The sequence below is a fragment of the Hippopotamus amphibius genome, chromosome 5 (genome assembly GCF_030028045.1).
Source record: "Hippopotamus amphibius kiboko isolate mHipAmp2 chromosome 5, mHipAmp2.hap2, whole genome shotgun sequence".
Classification (NCBI taxonomy): Eukaryota; Metazoa; Chordata; class Mammalia; order Artiodactyla; family Hippopotamidae; genus Hippopotamus; species Hippopotamus amphibius.
Window position 1 is genome coordinate 21,365,369 of NC_080190.1, and position 22,538 is coordinate 21,387,906.

The 22,538-nt window shown below is 36.4% G+C and overlaps 1 protein-coding gene and 1 pseudogene across 14 annotated transcripts in view; one reads left to right on the forward strand and one right to left on the reverse strand.

Annotated features, from left to right (window-relative positions):
• Window positions 1–22,538, reverse strand: part of ADD3 (adducin 3) — a 128,455-nt gene that overhangs the window by 103,336 nt on the left and 2,581 nt on the right. For 2 of the 14 annotated variants that reach the window (XM_057735604.1, XM_057735603.1), the window contains exons 2-3: window positions 7,148–7,226; window positions 6,947–7,053 (exon numbers count right to left, since the gene is read on the reverse strand). The exons of 9 other annotated variants lie outside the window; for them this stretch is intronic. The gene's annotated coding sequence lies outside the window, so the exon portion shown is untranslated. Of the gene's footprint in view, window positions 1–6,946; window positions 7,054–7,147; window positions 7,227–22,538 lie in introns of those variants that run through there. 3 more of the 14 variants (XM_057735601.1, XM_057735600.1, XM_057735602.1) reach the window with 2 other exon arrangements.
• LOC130853547 (ATP synthase subunit f, mitochondrial-like) lies at window positions 5,986–6,249 on the forward strand (annotated as a pseudogene).

A 22,538-nucleotide genomic window follows, 5' to 3' on the forward strand; every position in this document is an offset into this window, starting at 1 on the left:
CATAACACAGGGAGACCCACTCGATGCTTGGTGATGATCTATAGGGGCAGGATACGCAAAAGGGGAGGGAGGCTCAAGATGGAGGGGATATGGGGATATATGTGTAAATAAAGATGATTCACTTTGTTGTACAGTGGAAACTGCACAACATTGTAAAACAATTATACTCCAGTAAAGATCTGAGGGAAAAAAAACCTTACCTGTCCTACAAGGTCCATTCTAAAACTGCACCATGTATATAGTATGATGGATGAAACTGTGTATTAATATCAGATTGTGAATTGTAAATTATTTTTCAAAAGACTAATCCAATAAGGATCTACTATATATACAGCACAGGAAACTCCTACTCAATACTCTGTAATGGCCTACATAGGAAAAGAATCTAAAAAAGAGCAGATGTATGTGATATACATGTAACTGATTCACTTTGCTGTACACCTGGAACTAACACAATATTGTAAAACAACTATACTCCAATAAAAATTTATAAAAAAAGAAAAAAAACATAAAAAGAAACAGGGAAAATTCATTTTAATAATATATTTTATTTAACCCAGTATATCAAAATATCATTTCAACATGTAATATTAAAAATTGAGTTATTTTACAGTCTTTTTCTTGTACTAAGTCTTAGAAATCTAGTGTGTATTTTACACTTAACAGTACATCTTAAATCTTGCTATTAATACATTTCCAGTGGTCAGCAGCTACATGCAGCCAGTGCTTGCTGTACTGGACAGAGCGGGTCTACAATCCTGACACCAAGCCTGGGCCCAGTCCAAAGGATCTACCCTAATATTTGTTACTCATTATTCCACTAGGGATCTTGAAAGCCTTGTTATTAAAAGCTCTCACTTTTAAAATGTAAACATCTCTGGAAAAGCAGTGAACTAATTAGCTAACATTTCAACAGAGATTATCTGAGACAGGTTAGCCACCTGGAAAGTAAGCCACCTGAGAAAGGAATCGTAAGGAAACCAAGGACATATTTTGCCTAGTTCACAGGATAGCCTAAATTCATGCCACTTAATACATCTCACAAATCTTCTCTAGGTTGCCTAGCCCTAGATTTCTATTATTATATCAAGGGCTCACACAATCAGCTATGACAAAGACCTACACAAGAATGTAACTAGTAAACCTGTAGGGAGCTGTAAGAAATTGGTAGAGGAATGCCAATCTCATCAATTAACACCATTTCTCGATTGCCAAGCAGCACGGTGTATTCCAATCAGGTCGGTGCCTTCAAAATTCCACAAATCTGAAAGAACTTTTAGTAAGTAAGACCTCTATAAAGGGTCACTAGAATAATGTAAAAGTCTGGACAATCTGAAAAGATGGCAACTATAAGAATCCTTTATCTCAGGTGTCCATGATAATAATCCATGCCTTTGGACAATTATACCTTTAGTTATATTGTTTGTTAAAGTTCAACTATAACTGTTAACAACTCCCAATCAAGTAAGAAAATGTGTCATGTGGTTTGCTCTTTTGCAATTCAAAGAGTACTTTCAAAGTATGTAATGTAAAGTGCAACCAGATGGTATTGGCAAAGAACTGAATCTTCAAATGTGACCAATTTCCAAGAACATTACCACAGATGTGGCCTACACATTTGGTGCATACAAAGTTTGGAAAGTTCATATCTAATCTAGTCATCTATTCAGAACACTCCACGCTGTCCCACATGTCAGTGATGTTTCAAATTTGTAAATAAATTTTTCAAAATGCATAGCAAATCAGAAATACATGTATGATTGAAAACTCCCTCCTCCTAAACAGATTCAGAACATGCTATATAGCTAATGACACAGAAAGTCCCCATTCTATCTAAAAATATAAATTGATGTTAATGCCTGCGCAAGAACAATAGGTCACCTGCATTGTAACGTAAAGCTTAGTCACCAAGTGGCAGTTTTCCTTCCACTTAGAAAAGTTTTCCTTAGTTCCAATTACTCTCTACAAGTTTACAATCATCAGTATACTATGACTCTGAAGACTAGCCTTCTGAAGTAGATGCAAAACATATTTAAATACCAAATTGCAAAAACCCTTGACAAAACGTTCAAAGAAATGCAAAATGATGCATTTCTATCATATCTAGAAAAAGATAAAAAGAGATATCTTTAATAATTGAGTTTTTTTCTCTTAAATAATTGAAACAAATTTAGAAACATTTGCAGGTGTTATTTTTACTATTAAACTAAGCATACTGAAATAAAATTGACAAAATTCATTTCTATTTCAACAATGTAGAGTATGAACTATTTCACATCATTACTTTGCGAACTTTTCAGATAATGGTCCTGAATTAAAAATCTTAATTAACCACAATGCTTAGGGAGTAGTTTGTTCTCGACAAACACTGAATCCTAGTCAGTTTAGTAAATGGGATAGGTTCCTTTCCTATATTACAACATTTATTTTAGGCATACCTCCTTCCTTATTCCTCTCATAAGCAGGGATTTGGGAGTGGGGAACATAAGCAACAATCATTTACTCAACACATTCATTGAGCACCTACCTCATAGGTACCAGATACACAGGATGTACTCACATGTCATCTTATTTAATCTTCATAGCAACTCAAGAGATAGGTATTTTAATCCCAATTCTACATATGAATAAAGTAAACCAGCTCAGAGAAGTGAAATGACTTGCTCAAGGCCAGCAGGATTCTGAGTCAGCTCTGTCCGATGGCAAACCTATCCTATCAGTGCTACCCAGTGCTGACTCTTCCTTTTCTACCCCAGCTCTCTTCACTTACAACCAACTGGACCTGCCCTCTAAAGTTCTCATTCAGTAACACTGGCATTTCCTCAGCAGTACTAGTTTCCAGTTATCACATTATAAAGGCGAAAAATGGTTAAAACAAATATGATTGAGAATTGATTGCTTTTTTCTCTATGGAGTTTTTCAGTTTCCACTCAATTATAGAAGAGGATACACACAGATAGATGGCAAGAGTGCAGTCCCCCCAAAATAAATTTCTAGTGGAAGAATCCTCAACACCTATGTGGGACAAAAGAGAAATATTCTAGAGCTGCACTGTCCAATTTGGTAGCCACCAGCCACATATGACCACTGAGTACTTGAAATGTGGCGACTGTGAACTGAGATGTACTATAATGTAAAATATACACAGGATTTCAAAGACTTGGTATATAAGAGCAAAATATTTCATTAATTTTTCACTGAATCAATATTTCAGTGAATCAATACTTCAATGATACTGATTACATGTTGAAAGATATTTTAAAACTATATTCAATAAAATTCACACATTTCTTTGTATTTTTTTTTCAACATGGCTACTAGAAAATTTTAAATTACGCTTGTATTTTGGGGAAGTGGACAACAGTAGCCTAGGGCCTTCATATGAGACTTCAAATCAAACTATGTACAAAAGTCATTCCTGAACAGAAGGCCCAAATTCTTATGATTAAATCTCTTAAAAGAAAATGTCATGGGTTATCAAAACACTTTGGGGAAACCCACATAATTAATTATTCTGATCATAAATGGTAAATAAATATCAATCTTATAGTAACAAGCCAAACATGTAGCCTTCTCACTCATGCTCCTCCAAAAAGGCATCATTCCAACTCTGGTTTCATATACATTTGTGAACACATTTATCTTTATTGCTTAAGACGTGCAAAATATTAGGGTTTTCCCTCTGAATGTTGATTCTAAGTACAGTAGACCTCAGAAGATAAAAGGGTCAAACTGCACTGACTTTAGCACCTACCTAGTAGTCACTGCTTCCAATACATCCCAGAAACCCCTTTGCATGCTTAATCATTTGGTTATCTCCCATTAAAGGACCCAAGGAGTTTCCGGTAATCGAATTTTCTATTTAAAAGACATTTTATTCTACAGACCAATATCTCAGTGAAAAGCACCAATAGAAGCTTAAAAAAAAATCAATAATTAACTTAAAAGAAATATTACATGGTCTTCATAAAAATTGACCTATACAGTTTTAAATACAAATACTGTCACCATGAAACACAGCTAGCCCCCAAGTAGTTTAAATCAACTTAAGAAAATACTGAACTCAAAGTTCTCCAGTAAGTACTTTGACCTTATACCTATTCCTACTAAAATTGGTTTAAAAATAGATCAAAACACAACTTTACACCCATAGTAAAATCAAAAGTAATTACATCTTATTTATACCCCCGCCATAATAATGAATCTCTTCAGTTCCTCAGAAGGATGTATTATAGAAGGCCATATGTAGTATTTTGAAAAGACCAGGTTATCTTGAACATTGCCTACTAAAACTGTTCTCAAGAAATCAAATGCTATAGCAAAACACTGAAAAAAAATCCTGATAGATTTCATTCAAACTCCTTGGTATGATGCAACATATGATGGCTAAAAACCTTATTTAATAAATGAGTTTAATCACAAAATTACACTAAAACATTACACTAATATGACCAATTTCTTCCTTCACTGTGCCTTATGTAATGGGCCACTTAGTTGAAAATAATGGAAAACTGGGGCCCTAAGTTCTGTCATCTATTTTACTGAAACAAATGACCTAAAACTTTTCCTTTTCATTGGAGGGTGGAACTGTTTCTCATTTAAATATGTTCCTTTCAAAAAGAAAAAGAAAAAAAAAAAAAGTCAAGGCAGCCAAATACATCTACATTTACCACATACATGACTTGCTTCAGTGGTGAGCATGCTTAAACTGGAACAATATACAGAAGATCAGCATAGCTTTTTGTCAAGATAACAAGAAAGTTCATGATACAGTTCAGATTTTTAGAAAAAAACTTCTTTACAAAACACTCCCTAATTCAATGAAAGATTAAAACAAACAAAAAAGAATGTATACATATGTATAATTAACACAACACTGTAAGTCACCTATACTTCAATAAAAAATAAATTAAAAACAAAGACAGGTACCAACTATTTCCTGAAAAGCAGCTTCAAATCCCAAATCCCTAAGAGACAAAGGTCTCCCACTCTGCCTAAACCCTGCTCTAGGTAAGCTCAAGTGGAATTCTAGTGAACTCCCTCACCTTATAATTGTGTCAACAGGTTAAGATGGCTGGTAATGTGATAAAGTAGAAAAAGCACTGGACTGAGAGTCAAGAATCACAGCTGTGAGTCTAGATGAGCCACTCTGAACATGTCACTTCACTCAATCAAACCAGGTCCTTCAATCATAAAAAGGAGATGAAGGTTTCCAAATTCTGTGAGTCTAGATTTCACCCTCCTCTTTACCCTCCCAAACTTTGCTTCTACAAATGTTAAAGTTTGTAGAGAATTGCCACTTCTACTCATAATAGAAAGTCTGAATGATTCAACAAAGGCAGAATTTTAGCACCCAATGAAACCTGCAAACCAGTGGAACCCCTATTTCTACTACTGGGAAAACTTCCTTTTTATTGCCTCATGGGGGCAGAGGTTGGCTAGCAGCTGTTGCTGATCCCTGCCTCTCCCATAATTATCAACCACCATCTCTCATCCACCAACATTTAATTTGCACAGCTGTGGGGTGAGGTATCTTCCAATTATAATGAGGCTACAATTCTTCACTTTGAAATATGTATCAAAGGCCACAGGTTCTATGCCTTGTCTCAATTCCAGGGTCTTGAATGTCAATCATAACCTTTGCTGCATAATACAGACCTGTATAGAGGGCTTCAAATTACAACCTTGAGTAGGAATAGGAATAACAGATTTTGTATCACCCAAAACCTTGATCTTAAAACAATTTTTTTGATCCCAAAATACAGGAAGGGAAATGGGAAGTTATTGTTGAATGGGTATAAAACTTCAGTGTTACAGATGAAAAGAGTTCTGGAAATGGATGCTGGTGATGATTACCCAACATTATGAATGTATTTAACACCACCAAACTGTATAGTTAAAAATGGTTAAAATGGTAAATGTTTCATTATGTGTATTTACCACAATAAAAAGTACTGGCAGACAGCAGACACCCAGGACTCCAAGATGGCATCAGTTGCACCAGTGAAGAAGGAACTCCTGGATGTTAAAACTGGGGAGCTGCCAAACTGGATACTGAGGCAGGATTTTGCCCCTAAGGGCATTGCTGGAGTGTTTCAAAGAGGTTCCTAGAGGTATGATAACAAGTATGTCAATAGGAAGAAAGGAAGCACTGCTAGGGTTTCTACGGTGCTGGCAGCTTACATGCTTTTCAACTACTGCCTTTCTTAGAAGGAAGTCAAACATGAGCAGCCATGCAAGTACCACTGAAGAGGGCCCAGTGTAGAGGACACACTCTGCTTCCCGGATCATGACCTTTGCCCAACACTCCTCCTTGAGGAACTTGATCACTGCTGAATCTTTTCATATCCTAATTGAGAACAATGACCAATAAAAGATAACCAGTACAAAAATTTAAATATACATTGGAAAACTTTTTAAAAGGACCCCTCTCCACATGCACAAATATGAGACTATTATTTAGAGTATCTGCATAGGAATGACATTCTATTAAATACCATCCAAAGAAGAAAAGAAACCAAGTCTAGTATCAGAAAGTTTAGTCAGTTAATCCCAAAGCTTGGGAGAAAATCTTATGCCTTGCTGGGTAGCCAAAGGCAGAGTCAACAAAATAATGCCTAATACTAAAAAATTAAAAGTAAAGTTTTAGAAGCAGTCCAGTTCAACTGGCATAACGGGGTAGATGCACAAAGATGGGAAAGGCTGACCAGTCTTGTCCCTCCCTACCAGAGGATGTTTTTCCATGGGAGCACTTCTCAGCTGGAATTTGCTTTGCTAGCATGCATCATTTCATTTCATAAGTTATTTGTCATTGCCTAGGGTAAAATATGAGTGAAAGATGATTACAGTTACCACCTCCCACTTTCTATACCTTTGCCTTAAGTGGAAGGGAAGATAGGAAAGTGCACTCTTTAATAAAAAGAGACAATGAATCTAGAAACCACACCTACAAGAAGAACAGGGCTGGCTACTTCCTCAGGTTGTTTTGAGCCTAAAGCTATATTTCTTATGCAGCAATTCATCCACCAGGTGTAGGCAGGCAAAGCCTTGACTCTGGAATTTAAAAATAAACAATGAAAAATATCTCTGGAATAATATACAAGGAAGAAAGAGAGTGGAGTAGATCAGGGATGGGGTGACAACTTACTTTTTACTGCGTACTCTTTGGTGCCGATCGGATTTTGTTTCATGTCCTCATATTTCATACTCAAAGGTTAATTTCAAGCCTTTTGAAATGAAATTGGTTTTGTAAAGATGTGACTCAAATACTAAGTTTACCTTAGAAATCAAGTTAATAAAATCATTCTTGCTTTAAAAAATCAGTGAAAGTGCTCTTATGTTTCTGATTTTTAAACTTTGATTATAGTGTATGTCCATAAAATATTTTTAATTTTATTGAGTTGCTTCTGAATAAATTTTAAACATTACTCAATACTTAGAATTTTTAAGCACAAAAGCAAATTTTACACAAGCAATATTTCAGAAGTCAGTTCTATCAAATCTGGTATTTTCTTTTGCCCTTTCAGAAAATCACTGGGTCCTAATATAACACCCTCTTTGTACATGTTTTATTAAAGGGAACTACAAACAAACAAAAATAGCCAATCATGCCTGTAAATCAGTGATGAGAAACATCAGAGGAGCCAAATTTATATCAGTTGTTTCATTAAGCAAATGTGCAAAAAAGTCTTACTGGAATGGATTCTCCACTAAATGTACACAGAAAAAAAAACAGATAATTTTACATGTGTGCTTCTTTTGACATTTCTAATTGTTTTTTACAGGTGTTTACACCATGTGTTACTTTAGCGGTTACAAGATAAACCACTAAATGTAATAAAGGGGAAACTTCAAGATGGCACAATGACTTCCTGTAACGACAGCGTACAATACTTGATACTGCAATGCCCAATACTACCTTCAGCTCTTTCTTTTTCATTATTTCACTACACAAAAGTTTAAAATGAAACACAAAAGCACAGCATAGGGAGGCAGTTTCATCTGGAAACAAAAATACCATTCTCTTGCCAAAATGATGACTATTCAACCATTTCCAAATGCACAAATGAAAACATATCCAAAGACTGAAAAACTGAGTAATAGCTGACAAGCAGTAAAGATTAAAGATTATGAAACAGTCACATTTCTAAAGTCTTTTATATACAATAAGGGAAAGATACATTCAAGACATGCTGAATCTACCTAATTTCTAGTTTTACAGGTGTATCTTCCCTCTGTCATAATTCAGAGTATTGGAAATGGAGTAAAACATATTTACATTTCTATCCCTGGTGATCAAATGTTCCCTCAACATCTGAACTGTTCTGCAAGCTGCATGAATTTCTGTCACCAAAATGCCCCATTCCTCCCTTTCTAATCTCAAAGCCACTGCCTTAGTTCACTTGCTTATCTCTAAATGCCTCCTAACTTGTCTCTCTGCCAACACTCTCTATCACCACATTCTTCACAATGCCAAATCTCAGACACCTCTAATTTTGCCTCTCATTAGCTAAAATAAGTGCCACAGAATAAAACCTAAATTTCTTAAAATAGCACCCAAGGCCTTCATGATCATGTGCTCTCAACGTTACCTTTCCTGTATTCTCTCCCATCACATCCAATTCACAGATCTACATGCCTTTGCACAGTCTATTATTTCAGTCACTAATTTACTCTCCTCTTCAACATTTAAGAGATCCTCTAAAGTCTAACTCAAATGCCATCCTCCTCCATGAATTATTTCTTCCCACTGGGATAAACATTTCCCTCTTCTGTCCCCACCTGCACTTCCACTAAATTGTTGCTATAGCATTGCTCTCAGTTTGGTGTTGGAGTCAGTTACATAAGTCTCTTCCCCACTACCGTTCTTATCTGGTTCACATATGCTTCCCGTAAAATGCTGAAAACATATCAAGCCACTGAAATAATATGACCTCTGTTCTCCAGACGTTTTTACTCTAATAAAGGAATATATGAATATATGTATATTCATAATAAAATTGGGGGTGAATTTTATGGTATGTGGATTATATCTTGATTAAACAAACATTAGGCTAAGTGGTACAACAAAGTTAAAGACAATCCTTTCATGTACTTCCTCAACAGGCAACTCTTTGATGGTAATAATGTTTTTAGGAAGGAAAATATCATCTTGGGTTGGCTAAAAAAATTATTGGGAATTTAGTTCTCCATATTTTTTAATTATAGGTATGTAGAAAAAAAAGCCATCTTTATTGACTTAAGATCTAATAAACCTATTTATAAACTGGTTCCTGCTCTCTGAAACCCACAGAAATGTTAACAGAGCCTTCTTTTTGCTTATCTAGGGCATCTCCTTGAAATTGGGTATTTAAAAACATTTAGATTCACCCATGACTTGCCACTGACAGGATCACAAACTGCTTCCTGATTTCTACCTGAACAATCTAAGTATCTTAACTCTGCCTTGTTAAGAAAACAAAGCTAAACCATGTATAGTGTGATAATTCTTGCTTCATCAACTTTCTACTGGGAAAACAGTTTGATTTAAAAAAATAAGATCCATGTAAGCTGTTTCAGTTGTTCTTACATACATATGGCTGTGCACATACAATTTTTTCCCTGGTATCTTTCTTTAAAAATTGAGATACAATTCACACATCATAAAATTCACTCTTCTAAATTCCAATTCAGTGATTTTTAGTATACTCACAGTGTTGTGCAATGATCAACGCTATCTAGTTCTAGAACTTTTTCATCACCCCAAAGGGAAACCAAGTACCCATTAAGCAGACACTCCCTATTTCCCTTACCCCCTGCCAACCACTAATCAATCTGCTTTCAGTCACTACGGATATGCCTATTCTGTGCATTTCACACAACTAGAACCATACAATATGTGGCGTTTGTGTCTTGCTTCTTTCACTTAGCAGGTTTTCAAGGTTCAAACCATGTAGTAGAATGTATCAGCCCCTTTTTATGATTGAATAATGTTCCATTGCATGGATATACCACATTTATTCAGCTGATAGACATGTGGGTTGTATTCACCTTTTGGCTATTATGAGTAATGCTGCCATGAACAGTGGTGTACAAGTTTTTGTGTGAACATGTGTTTTCACTCCTCTTGAGTATATAATGTAGGAATAGAATTGCTGGATCATAATGGAAACTGTATGTTACTATTTTTGACCATTAAACCATATTAACTTTTGGAGGAACAGCCAAACTGTTCCATTTTGCATTCATACCCACATTTTTAAGGGCAATAACAACATTTTTTATTTTCACATTTTGTTTAGAAGTAGATTGTTCTATCCCTAGAGGAAAAGATTTCCTTTGGGACTAAGTGTCCTTAGGAGTTAAAGTAAATTCCAGGTTTTACAAGAGAGATTAAACAACACCAAAGAATAAAGATGTATAGCAACACATCAAACCCTTACTACAGCAAAGTTTATTCTAGTCATCAAAGGGATTAAATATGCAAATATTTTTAAATGAAAGAGGAAAATAATGACAACTCTCAATTTTATACAGTTAGCCCATATGAACTAATAGTTATCCACTCACAGAAACGTCTACTCCAACATCTCAGATAGACATTCAAACTTAGTATGTCTCAAACTGAACTTCTATTCTCTCCTACTCCCCAAAATTGTTCCTCCTGCAAACTTTTGCCTACATCCCAAACCTTGATGTCAAGTTTGACTTCTTTCTCTAACATACACCACACATCCCAGTCAGTAAATCCTGTTGGTTCTATTATCCAAATACATTCGGAATCCATTCAAATCTCACCACCTCTACCAGATACATACTCTTTCACCAAGATTATTGTATTACTATGGTCTAGTGTCAAAACACAGCCAAAATAATCCTTTTAAAACATATGTCAGATCATGTCCCACCTCTAAGGGTCATCCAATGGCTTCTCAACACCCACCCCCCATTCTGTTTCATCCATGCCAAATACTCTTGGGCCTAAGGGCTTTTGCTTGGTGTTCCCCCTGCCTGCCATGATCTTCCCCTTGATATCACAGTCATCTTGGTACTCGAGGGGAATTTGTTCCAGGACCCTGGTGATATCAAAATCTGTGGATGTTCAAGTCCTTTATATAATATAAAATGGCCTAATATTTGCATATAACCTATGCACATCCTCCCATATACTTTAAATCATCTCTAGATCACTTATAATCCTAATCCAATGTAAATGCTGCATAGTTATAAATACTATGTAAATAGGCTCTGGCACACAACAAATTCAAGTTTTGCTTTTTGGAACTTTCTGGAATTGTTTTTCCCAAATATTTTTTACCCGTGGTTGATTTAATCTGCAGATGCAGAACCCACAGATACAGAGTACCGATTGTACACGTTCCCTTACCCTCTTCAAGTCTGCATACGTCACCTTCTTCATGAGGACTTCACCTGGCCACTCTATTTAATTCGTTATTGCCCCCAAACACTCCCTTTTATATTCCTTCCCTGCTCTGTATTTCTCCATAATATTTATACCAACACGATATATACTTATTTCTCTTTACCTCCAAAAATATAAACTCCATTAAGGCAGGAGGGTTTGTCTTTTTTGCTTACTTCCGTATTCCCAGCACTTACAACAGGGCCTGGCACATAGTAAGTGCTCAATAAATATCTGTTGAATGAATAAATGAACAACTGAAAGGAAGCATAAAGATGCTCAGAAGACCTAATAAGAGGCCAGAGAAATATTTACAAGGAATATACTAAGCATAATAAATGATGTGATGAGAATGGAAAGCACCATTTCTAGAAAAGTATGCTACAATGTTCCTATAGTTGGCTTTAGGAAAAATTGCTATCCTTGCCTATTTCATTGTTTTCAAAAAGGGTCCATCCACTGTCCAAGCTTCTGAAGAACTGAAAAAAACTCTGGGAGTTGACAAATTCCCAGAATGATGCTTTTCTCAACTGCCACATATACAGAGAGCCAAGCACTTTCATGGTCTTGCCCTTCTATTAGACCTATTCCCAGGACCTTCATACAGTACAATCATAGGTTTCTTGGCCACCTTCTAACTAAAACCACTAATTGGTAAACTCACGTTCCTTAGAACTACAATCACAGCATCTTCAAACTAAAATGGATCTTAAAGTGATCTCAACCCCTCACATATTTTATATATTTAAAAAACTACAGCCAAAAAGAAATAGTGACTTGCTCAAAATAACTTGCATACTTACACTAAGTGATAAACATTAATAAATCTAAGGAGAATTCAGACACTTGGAACAAATTCTCTAAAATCCTCAAAACCAGACTGTTATTTATAAAAAACTAAGTTGAAACTATTATATCTCATAATATCAACAACTCTATCCACACATGAGATTTAAAAGTTATAACACAACCATCAACAAAACTATACTCTAGCATTCAGCAAACAAAGTAAATGATGGATAAATTCAGATTTTTAAAAAAAACGTACACCTCTTGGGACTTTCCTGGTGATGCAGTGGTTAAGAATCAGCCTGTCAATGCAGGGCACATGAGTTTGAGCCCTGGTCTGGGAAGATCCCATATGCGGCAGAGCAACTAAGCCTGTGCGCCATAACTACCGAGCCTGCACTTTAGAGCCCTCAAGCCACAACTATTGGGCCCAAGTGCCACAACTACTGAAGCCCGTGCGCCTAGAGCCCGTGCTCCTCAACAAGTGAAGTCACCGCAATGAGAAGCCCGAGCACCGCAACAAAGAGTAGCCCCCACTGGCCACAAATAGAGAAAGCTCACGCACAGCAACGAAGACCCAATGCAGCCAATTAATTAATTAATTAATTTTTAAAAAAAGTACACCTCTTCCCCAAAGAAAGCTTTCCTTGCCCAGTGTTGGGAATGATGAGGATTTCTAAAGTCTTCTGCAAGTACCAACGTTCCTAGGCGTTACTGGCTCCAAAATATTATAAGGATGTTTCTATGAGCCAATCATTTTCACATGGGGTTCAGAGGGAACATTCGTTAAAAGGCACATAATTTTCACCTTACCTACCACCCTCTCCCCCTTTGCCTGCAATATTCTAACACATCTCCTAGGGAAGTGTGTCCTCAGAACTTTTTTTTTAAAGAACTTTCATTGAGATATAATTGACATACAATACACTGCATATATTTAAAGTGCACAATTTGATATTTTCTTATTAGTAACGTATATATGGCGATCCCAATCTCCCAATTCATCTCACCCTAACCCTCCCCCCCTTTCCGCACTTGATGTCCATGTTTGTGCTCTACATCTGTGTCTCTATTTCTGCCTTGCAAACCAGTTGATCATTACCATTTTTCTAGATTCCGCATATATGCGTTAATACACAAAATTTGTTTTTCTCTTTCTGACTTACTTCACACTGTATGACGTTCTCTAGGTCCATCCATGTCTCTAAAAATGTCCCAATTTCATTCCTTTTTACACTCAGCACTGTTTCTGGTAAGAGTATGTTGCAGCCTTCAAGTGCTTTACAGTGAGACAAGATTGTGAACCATGATTATAAACTATCTCCTGTCATGCTATGGAAAAAGGATTATTATTTTCATGGACAGTAATTTCTTGCCAAAAGCCTTTCCATGGTCTGCATGTAGTGAAATTCTACTGTGCCTTTAAAGGGCCACACTTATTCCTCTTTCCTGGGGATCTTTTTCTGACCATTCCATCCATGGTGCTCTTTTCTTTTTTCTTTCTTTCTCTCTCTCTTTTTTTTTTTTTTTACCAGCTTTTGAGGTACACCAAAGTGAATCAGCTGTATTTATACATATATCCCCATATCCCCTCCCTCCCGTGACTCCTTCCTGCTCTCCCCGTCCCGGCCCTCTAAGGCATCACCCATTATTGAGTTTATCTCCCTTTGTTATATAGCAACTTCCCACTAGCTATCTATTTTACAGTTGGTAGTGTATATATGTCTATGCTACTCTCTCACTTCGTCCCAGCTTCCCCTTCACCCCATCCACCCAATCCTTGTCCTCCAGTCCATTCTCTGCATCTGCATCATGGTGCTCTTTTCTTGACCAGATGACCTATGGCATTTATTACCTGTATCTGTCATTTAGCATTCATCACACACTGGCAAGCAACATCTTTTGTATAGTCGTCTTAGTAGTTGTTGGCTTTTTTTATGTTTGACTGGATAGAGTCAGAATACCAAAGTGTTACATAATTGATATTCCTATGGGGATTTCCTGGACAATAAAGCATTACGCTCTTATATATGAAGGGAAAGAGTCCGAAGTCCCAAAAGAGTAACTAGGTTTTAGAATACACAGTACAGTCGTCACTGAATTGTAATTTTAGAAGCTTTGGGTTATACCAAAATAATGATTCCCAACCTTTTAAAGTAATAAGGATGCCCTTTAAGGTCAAAATATGTTTTAAAAAACCAAAAGCATACTCGATGTTAGTCAGGTGTTAAATATCTTTTAACTGAGAATACATGCATTCAAAAGTGTAAGTACACAATGTGAGATATGGTACTCATTTGGTCTACAGAGCACATTTGACGTGCACAAGAAGTTGATGTTCCTCCAGGACCTCATAATGGCACATGGTTGAATTTTATTGTGCTGTGGACATGGAATATTACTGCCATATCAAAAAGTACTACTATCTAAAAGTATTTAGGAGCAAGCAAAATGTAGAAAGACTAACAAATCGCCACCAACTCCCAACCCTGCTCCCCCCACAAATCCAAGATAAAATCCTTCAGTAACTCAATCCTTCCTCCCAAGAAGTGGCATATTTTAAGCAACGTTAAACAATTCACTTCAATGTTTCAATAATAAACTTTTCTTGTGCTTTTAAGTTCACAATATAGCAAAAGGAACAACAACAGAAAAAGAACATTACAAACCAACCAAATAGCAAATATCCGAAAGTCCATCTCTCATATATTTCCTGATTCTAGTGAAATCTCAATCCTATTTACCCATTTCATCACCCTCTTAAAACAAACAAACAAAACCCACCAATATCCTCCAGCAGAGGTAGAAATATCATTCTAATCTCAGTTCAAGTCCTTTGTGCAGTCATCAACAAGAATGAGCTTAAATAAATAGCAGTAGAACACAGCGTTTAAAAGAATTAGCCCTTGGCTCAAGTCTTGGCTCTGTCACTTATTAACTGTATGATCTTGGGCAAGTTTCTTAACTAAACTTCAGATAATTTGTGTAAAGTGCTTAACATGATCCTTGGCAGGTTTAAGGGCTGAGAAAAGTGGTTACTGATTAATTAATTATATATAATAGATATATAACAAAGATATCCTTCTTATCATAACAATTTCAAAGTTTCCTTTCAATTCCTTCTTGTCTGGCTATGACAGGTCAGGTAGCATAAACCTCTACTCTTGACCTATAACTGGTTCTACTACCTCCAGTTCTACCCATGGCTACCACTATAAGCAGTTTCTGGAAGTTAGGGAAAACATGACAAAAAACAAAACAGGAGGCCACTTGAGCAAGCCAAAAAACCAACAAAATCCACTTTGAAACAGTCAATTCACTCAAGTAGGAATCACTGCCTGAGAACCTGAGACAAAGAAAAAGGCAAGAGAAAAGAACTAACAAAAAGTATTCAAATACTTTAAAAACCCTTACCTCCAGTTAAACAAGTGATTGACGATTTGAAGCCCAAACAAATTTTAAACATTACTATTGTCTGTAGGAGTCATCAATAACCACACTACTAATGAAACATGTCTCATTAAAATAATTTTACCACTTTTAGCTTAACAATGATTTAACCATTGCTAGACTATTTTTTAATATAAAGTCTCAATGACTTCAGGTTTTTCCTCCCCCATGCATTCCAACAAGCAGCAAATTAGTTCTTCATTATGTGTTTAGGCCTCCTGCTGGGAAGCATAATTAAAATGAAGCAGGCAACAATCCACTTGGTGCTAAGATCCTGTCAAATCCTTTGATAAAGCTGCATCTGGTTTTTCCACGAGTCAGCTGAAAGTTCTGCAACAAAAACTTGGAGCTGCTCAACTTGATGCTGGCCATTCAGTAGATGGCACTCTTCCCTTTGAGCCCAAATTACACAAGCGCCAAGAAGCATGTTCTGTGACATTCAGGTGATACAAAACAGGAATTCTCTCTTCAAAGCATGTAACTGGTCGTCACAATCCCTCCAGAAACCCATTCATCAAAAGCTGATGGTCCAACCAGACAGTTTTAAAGATCCCAGGGAAGTTCAGATTATAAAACATCAAACACAATATAAAATCACCTAACTCAAGTGATTACCAAGTAATCAGCTTCTCAGAGCCTTTTCTATGTCAAAAGATACACTTTTTATTCAGGCATAAAACCTTCCTTCCCTATTACATTCTGCTACAAAGGTGACAGCCTTTCAGCCACAAATGACCAAATCTTGTCTATCAAATATCTCATTAAGGTATTCAATGATAGCAAAGTGTTTAGAGAACTATGATTTTGTCATTATCAACATTCACTAAGACCAATGAAGGATATGTTACTTTCATATTACTTTCAACATTTTTGGTTGAAAAAATTCATTTAACTTTTGATACCCACTTAAAAAGAATCAAACATCCTAATACAGAATTACTATACATCTGGTTTTCAAAAAAAAAGTGTTGAAAGTAATATGGAGTTCTGATTCATTAATGTCTTTTACTTTAATACATAATAGTTCCCAACTATTACATGATAAGTAAGGTTTCTCACACTTCTGTTTCAGAGATTTTTTTTTTTTAATTTAAAAAGCAAACAGTTGTGTAGAGAGATGGAAGGAAATTCTTTTTAGTGCAACCACCAGAGGAAAGACAAACTTTTCAGCAATCACACAGGAATCACCTTAACAATTCCACCTTTCTCCAGGAGAGATAAAACTCAGTCCTGGCAATAAAAGTGAAAGGAGAAAGGAAAGGTAAAAGGAACACTTTTAAAATAAAAAAAAAAAAAGCATTGGGAGTGGGTATAAGAAATAAGAAAAATATATCAATTTCATTGCCAATCTCTTTCCCCTGTCCACTCACCCTGTGCCCTTAAAGCCCATTTACAACTCCACTTGAGCTCTGACCACTTCCTTCCCCAACCACTTCCTTAGATATTAAAAGGCTGATCTTACAGAATCTTTTTCTTATGTACTAATAAGACAAATGAGATTAGAAGGAACAATGCACCTAACAGTCAAAGCTGGCTCTAATTTTGAAGGATTAAAAGTAGAATGTTCTTAAAGAGTCCCTGGGGAGGCCTTGATTCCAAAATATACTTCTTTAGACATACCAAATAAGCCTAATTGCCTTCTCCATGAGGATACTGAGAAAACCTATCTTTTTGCTATGGCATTTAGTCATTCCAGCATATCAAAAGATGACAGGATGAGAATATTGTATGGAAAAGGGAAAAGGAAATGCTGTCCTTGCACAGGATGAGCTGAGCCATTGTGGAAGAACTTCACAGAAACATTGCTGATGGTGACGAATTAAAGCATACACTAAGTCCCCAAGATACTGATAAAACTCAGCACTTCTCCAACCTGACTGGTTTCTACATTGTTGGAATTCCAGCTCCCTAGCAGGCAACCAACAATAGCCTTGGGAGCTGAATTAAACAGGCTTCTGAACTCACACCTGCACTGTCCTTTCCTCTCCCATGCAAAGGGAGAACCTCCTTGATGGGGGTGGGGGAGTGAAAACTTACAAGAACAAATTCAAAGGGGTATAAGAGTTACCAAAAAGAATAAAGTAACAATTTCATGTATGTTAGAGTTAGGTTTTCATATTACTTGCCTTAACATTGTGGGCACTGAAAATGTTTAATTGTTTTATTAATACATAACAGTGTGTTCCTTGAGATGTCGGTTTTAAGAACCTATGCTGTTATTATTGCCCTTAATTTTCTAAAAAGCATTTTTACCCTCTAGCTTGCTGGTTGTGGGAAATTTTTTATCTTATGGAAGTCGGTATGCCTACCGCAGAAAAAGTGGGTTTCGTCCCACGGTTCAAACTGTAGTCTTGTTTCAGGAGGTAGCCATCTTAAATGCTAGTTAATGTACTGCTATACACCAATATCCTCAGGCCCAGTTTCAGGCAATTTAAAACAAGAGGTTTCAAAGTTCACCTTCTATCAGGGAGTCTTACCATTTCCAATTAAGCTTTAACTAAAGCCAACTTTTAAAACAAGTAATTGTAAAGTATATGGTGGTGATACAGATCAGCTTGACATCAGGTAAAAAGCTCAACTTAGATCTAACCTCATTATAAAGGTATAACTATTATGTTAAAGCCTAAACATCTTTTACAATAACAGTTCAGCTACGGCATAGTTAAAAACTAGTCTATATAACCTTCCTAAGAAGGAAATTTACAAAAACAAAAAGTTTTTTAGTATCAAGGATGGGTTTCATCCATTTTATACCTTTTGGTGATCATACAAGTACTTTCTGAGTTATGCTAGACAACTCTGAAAGCCACATTCATTCTTTAAGGTTTCTAGGATACTCTCTATTAAATTGTTCCTTCAGTGTAGTAAGTCACGTCCTAGAAACCTGAAAGACATTATGTATGCAGCTTTTCAAAGATACCCAACAAAAAAGAAATAAGAGACTCTGATTCTCATTATCTACTCTATCGTGTAAGAATTTGGGTAAGTTAAACAGTACTTTCTTGACATTCAAGTAGGTTTTCAACTGTGCAATTAACTTACTTTCGAACTTGATTTTGCGACTAGTCCATATATAACAGATTAACATCAAAATACACATGAAATAAAAAACGTAAACAACTTTTTTTCTCCAACACCTTCAGTTAATTTTCAGTTAAAGTTGTTGTCCTATGCATGCTGTTGGTATTAAAATATTCACTGAATGAATTCCAGGTGAATCATTTTTAACTGAAAGGAAGAGCATCCCCCAAGTAGTATGGTTACACATATGTGTATCCACAACTAGCTACTGCTAGAAGAAAAAAAATAATTAAATTCATCTAACTATTATATATAAGGGATATATAAAAGGGATAATAGACTTTTTTTCTTTCAAGCCACACTGAATGAAAGACTGCTAACCTATATAATTTAGAGAAGATTCCTAATATACACAACCCACTGCAGTAAAAATGTGAGATTGTCTTGGCTTTCAGCCAAGAAAATTTAGTCGCTAGCAGGACCTGAAAGACCTATAACAATCTCATCTAGAAATACTAGGGCATGGACCCCAAGATCAAATGATAAAGCATTAACATAGAATACATGAAATAAAGTATCAGGGCAACCATTTTGAATCTTAATGAAAAGACAGTCCATGACTGATCAATTAATTTCAAACAGGGTGTCTATGTTTAAAAGAATAGTACTCTTGATTAAACATTTAAAATGTTTTCTATTCAAACTCTACATGTTTAATATTTCCAAAGGAATCTGAAACAGCACTGGATTTTAATTACAGCAAAAAATATTAGTGTTTATTTAGTATGAGAAACAGATTAGTATCCTGTATCTTTAACACCGTTTGAGCTTTCTTAATTCAATGTATGGTTTTTTTTAAACATTTTTTCCTAATATTACCTTTCACTAAATTGCCAACAAAGGACATATTAGCTCTCTACAATAGTAATTCTAAACAGTACTTAAAACAGCTACTAATTTAGGTTATAATTAATTTGCTTGACCTATCCACTACACTGGTGAAGCAGCAACACACAGCTCCTTGAGGAATGTGACAAAGTAAAAGCCACACGTGACATCTTTCCACTTATGGCTAATTTTAAGAAGTAACTCAGGCGGAATTTCAAATAAACCTAAGTTAAAATTCACCTCAGGTTGATATGGTGTTGGTAATCAGAAGATCAGGCCTGCCGATTTAGTGCAGAACCAGAATCTCTCCAAGGGGCCTGCTGGACCAGCTGGAGCCCTACACATCTGGCAAGCTCAAAAAACAAAAAAGACTTTAATCTTTAGTAATTACAAAGATAACATACCATAGGCCAAATTCTAGCATCCTAGCTAAACATATGTGAAAAGAGAACCCTCTTCCAAAGTCAAAAGGTGATTCTACTTAGCGCAGATTAATTACCACCCTTTACATTTAAACACAACTTGGTGGTATTAACACAAGGGGATGTTGCTAAACAAGGCATATGCACACCTGTAGTCTTGGCGATACTGTGAGGCTACTTCACTGATTTTTAAGTATTACCACAAGTGTAATAGCAGCAGGGGCTACCAGCTACCAGTTATGTGGGCTTACTCTCAAGCTAGGCTCTGGGTTCAGAACTTGCCTGTCTGTGCCTAGTAGCTGTACAAAATACTTAACCTCCCTATGTCTGTTTAGGCATTGGGTTGTCATCAGGATTAAGTAAATTAAATCATATAAAACTGTGCCTGGCACAGAGGTGAGCAAATAAATATTGGCTGTTACAAATATTTGCTGAGTCTTCACTTGCTGGGTCGCATGATACAGCCACCTTCAAAAAAAAAAAACGTCATTTTATACTGATGATTATAAACACATAAAACACTGAGTACCAGACTATATTCTAAGCACTTTACATATAACAACTCAGTTAAGGTTCTGATATTATCATTCCCCAACATTTTACAAACCCAATTTGTTCAGAGTTGGGTTTTTATGCTTTTATGTGACTTCTTTCTTCAATAGAAATGCTGCTTATACTCTGAATGCATACATAAGTGCTGCCCAGTACTGCTAACCAACTATTCTGAGATAGGAGAGATTAAACAGCTAACAACCTGTATAGGTTTGAGTGCGACAAAAACACTCAGACATGACAGAGGTATTTCAGAAGGCCTCACAACCACAGAGGTTGGGCCCCACCCCGCATTTAGGTTTTAGGATTGTGTAGGAGGTGGACTGATCCTATGTCCTCTTAGTCTCAAAAGACCTTCTGGTTTTACAAAAACCAAATCCACACTTTAAACATCATTGAGCAGAACCCACATTCATCCCAGTATAACATTACTGAAAAGGGGAGTGAGACATAGCAAAGTGTACAATATAATTTTCTCATTCTCTTTCAGAATGTAAAACTTAAATTCTGAAAATACAATCCTTCTATTATGCAAAATAGTTCCTAGATGTCATATGATCACCTATGTCATATGTCAAATGTTTACCAACAAACATTTCCTTATATCACACATGTAAAAAGCTGCAACATATTGAGTGCCTCATAACCGTCTCAAGAACTCTTAAATTATGTTTAACATTCAAAACAGATACACACCAATTTTTCCTTTAAAAGCAATGATTACCAACATGCCAATATTTGCAGTCAATTTAAAGAGTTTTAAGAACAGAGACTGAACTCTTTGGAAAAATGAACCCAAATATAGCAAAAGTGGCCATTTTTTTCTGGTCTTTCTTCTGCAAAGTTAATATGCTCAATTTAAGCAGAGGAAAATGAGTGAGTTAGGGTGCAATTACAATGCAATGGAGACTTAGATATAAAAACTTTATACATAGTTAAAAAAGTATTGGGTTGGCCAAAAGTTCTTCAAGTTTTAACATGTTACGGAAAAACCCGAACAAACTTTTTGACCAACCCAATAACTTAACCGTATAAATGAATAGGTCCCATATCTTAATTACACATTTCTTAAAATAGTCAAGCATCTTATTTTAAAGTGACAAATTATACTGTATTCTTATCTTACTCTCTTTAACAGTCTCATTAGAAGTCTTCCAAAGGCAAAAACAGGATGTACCCAGCATGATATAGATGCACTCCATTCTGAGAAAAGCAACCATGTCATACTGCTAAATCTAAAATGTCGTATAATTTAACATAAACGTGCATGCATGTTTATGTACCTGATTCCTATCCCCCAAATCTTATCAACTCCTTCACCAAGCTTGCATATAACCCTCACTCAAAGCCTCTTGGCTGAATTAAATTCCATTTCTCTCCATACCACTCCAGCAGGTCAACTGCAACAGCACACGAGCCAAAGAAATTAGTGGTTTTACTCACGCTCCCATTTTAAACGGGCACCTACTTGCAATTAAATCTCTGCAACAAAAAAAGTTTACCTGAGGCCATTCTTGCCATTTTAATAGAGGCCTAGCTCATTCTACCTGTCTCTGTGATCTTGCCTCAGCTATAAAAGCATACACCCAAAGAGGCTGGACTTGCCCCCAAACACCAGCAAAGCGGACCTGCTGCAACTCTGCCTGTCATCCCGGGCAGGAAGCGCAACCTAACGTGCACACGTTTGCAGGGGTGGGGTGGGGTGGGTGTGTGTCGGAGGGGGGGATGGGGACGCAGATTACAGGAGAAAGACTTCGTTGAGTACTTTCAACTGGTAACAGAAGTTTTTTAAATGAGAAAAACAAAACAAATCAACACTCCCTCCCTTACCTCCACCCTTTCCAAGCGCGGGAACCGACCCCTCTCCTGGAGCGCACCTTCAGTGTTTAAGGTCCCCCGGGTCACTGAAGCTTCAGCCAGCTCCTGACTTTTTGGAACTCCCCGTCCTCCGGGAGAAACCAGAGGACGCCCCGCGGCTCCCCGAGACCCTCCCCTGCAGGTCCACCCTCCTCGAA